Raw genomic sequence first — 2,852 nt, 5'->3', positions numbered from 1 at the left:
TTTTAAGCTATGAAATGATTCTAAAGGTAGGAAAAACAAAGCCTTAGTTTTAGGGAGTTTGTCCATATGTTGGGTAGAACAAAGCAGAGAACTGTCTTGATTATCTTTTTGTTAAGCAGCCAGCTAAAATTTTGCATGAAAAATCATAAAGCAAATTTTGCAATATTTTCTCAGTTTTGTGTGAGGGGAAAAAAAGAAAATTCTCATTTAAAAAAACCAACAAATCTCAGATTTGTTAAAAAGTTTTCTTTCTCTTTTAAGGACACATGAACAACACACTACTTTGAATAGACCTTCAAAGCAATACCTAAATAAGAACATTTAAGTGATTTTGAGAGTAAAAGTGAGCCCCATGGATTTACTTGGGGAAGGTAACAAGAAAGGATTTAGCACCCATTTGAAATGTGGACAATCCTCCATCATGTGACATGGCAACAGAGGAAAATAACTTTCAACCCAAAAGAGACGTATTTGGCCTGTGAAGTTTCCTACCTTGTCTAAAAGCAGCCCTTGTCCTAAAGCCACCCCTGTGTATCTGCTAATACAAATAATGGAGATAGCTTTGTACAGAAAAGAGGTTTAGACGGTTAAAGGTTTGAGCAACAAGGAAGAGCCTTCTTACTTGTAATCATAAAAGTAAAAAGCTCATGTTCTTAATCCTGCTTTGGTTGAAGCTTTAAAATACTTTCATGCTGGTTTTAAGGCTTCATTGCTACAACTTATTGTTGCAGTTCTGCCCAACCTGTTAAATACAGGCTTAACTGCAGCTGCTAAAATATTTGTAAAGTCTTACAGCAAAATGGACTTGCACAGATGAAGACCAGGAGGAAGGCTATTAGTGATTCAAATTACAGGTCTCCAGTCCCAAATTCACTAGTGAATAAACAATTTGGTAAACATCAGAACTACATAGGCTGCTGAAAATCCTCTCTTTTTACTAGCACTAGGATGAATGAAGGTTTGTTAACTGCACCCTTGGTATGGATCTGGGTACTCCAATTACTCTGGCATTGAGTTAAATTACCTTAAGTGAATTGAATCTGCTAAGTAGAAACTCAGCATCTTAGCTTGGGTGACTAATCTAGTCTTCTGCTTTCTGGACAAACTGAACATTGATGTCATTCTTCTGAAATTAATGGCCTCAAATATTTGGGGTGGCTGCTGGGCCAGTGATTCAGCTGGACTTAATCTGAAATGTCTGTGAAAATGAAGTTTTCAAAAAGCATTTATTTTAAGATAGACATCATTATGTCACCTAGTAAAACTAAAAAAAAGCACCCACACATCTCTGCAAGAATTAACAATGAGATCGTCCTTTCAAGCCATCACATTGTAAGAAAAACTTCCTGCCAGGAAAGTCAGGAAACATTTGGCCAGAAAGACATATCTTATGCTGAAGTCTGGGAGCTTCTTTCCAAGTGGAATTAATTCCACTACTCAAACCTTTCAGCTACTCAAGAGTGAATATGTAAGCTAAATCATCATCATCATGTTTCCCAGCTGCCCAATACATTGAAATCTCTCCAGCATTTCATGGAAGAATGTTTTCTCTTGTCCATACTGAATAAAGTTCTCATTAGTTTAAAAAAAATCCCTTTCTGAAAATATTCTGCCTGAATAATTTTAAAAGCTTTTTTACACAAGTTACGGGTTTCACCAGAAAGCCCACAGCAATAATTTTTCACTACTTCAACACAGAGAATTTCAAATGTTTTGTTCTTTCACTGAGACTAGGAGGACACAGGTTCAGAAAATTGATTTCATTATATTTTTCAGCCATTGCAACAAAAATGGTTAAAAATCCAGAACAGGTTAAATGTTCATTCTCAAATAAATGAGAAACAAGATAATAAAATACCTCAGACTAAACATTTACACATTGTCTGCTTGGGCTGGAGTGCACGGACATTTGAGTTCTTTGGATTTCTGGTGGAGTCTTATGCTACAGCAAAGCATTTGGCTGAACTGCCAATGGCACCAGTTTACTCAGGAGGTTGCAGGCATCATTCCATCATTTCAAGATTCACATTGTCTGAACAAACATAAAAAATGTGGAAAAGAAGCTGAAGAATGTCAATGCAGCAGAGAATGAAACTGGACTTTGTGCTAGCTGGATGCCAAAGCAGCATATTTCCCATCACACCCACACCTACTACTCAGATTGCGCAACATGCATTTTCTAGGAAGTGCATGTTCATCTGCTGAACAATTCAGCCTGAAGCATTTGGATTAGGAGGTTATAATGCCTATCAAAAAGGTTGAACTGCTTCCTCACATTTTAGCTGGACTAACAGCAAAATAATTTTAATATCAGGGAATATTCATCTGAATTGCAGGCTACAAACTAAGTCAGCTTTTTTTTCCTGAGAAGTAAACAACATCAGAGACTTAAAAAGTCATAAAGCTCAGTGCTACTGATAGTTCCAGACTTCCTAGCAACATATGAAAAAATCCAATTCTGTTGTACTAATGATGGAGGAGACAAAGAAAGGTAAAAATCTTTTTTCTGTCTGCAGGTTGGATGTAGCAAAATTAAATTCTGCATAAACAGTAGAGCTGCTCCCTTCTTCCTCTCTGTCCCCTGGCCAGGTCTTGAGCCCTTCCTCCAGCTTTCAGAGACAATGCCAGCCCAGGAGACAGGAGAAGGAGAGAAACTTGCTGTAAGAATTGGTGATATTCCCCCTATAACAGGGTGCCTACCAGGATCCCCCTCAAAAAAGAGGCAGGTGGGAACTGGACATTACTGGGAAGCAGATCTTCCTGAGGCTGTGACTTCATTTTGGCTTAGTGCCCTGAGCATCTCAGTGAAAAGTGCTTGGTATATTGATCTGTTTCTAATGCTGAACCAGACC

The sequence above is a fragment of the Lonchura striata genome, unplaced genomic scaffold, assembly GCF_046129695.1.
Source record: "Lonchura striata isolate bLonStr1 unplaced genomic scaffold, bLonStr1.mat Scaffold_167, whole genome shotgun sequence".
NCBI classification, from domain to species: domain Eukaryota; kingdom Metazoa; phylum Chordata; class Aves; order Passeriformes; family Estrildidae; genus Lonchura; species Lonchura striata.
This window is presented reverse-complemented; position numbering follows the sequence as displayed.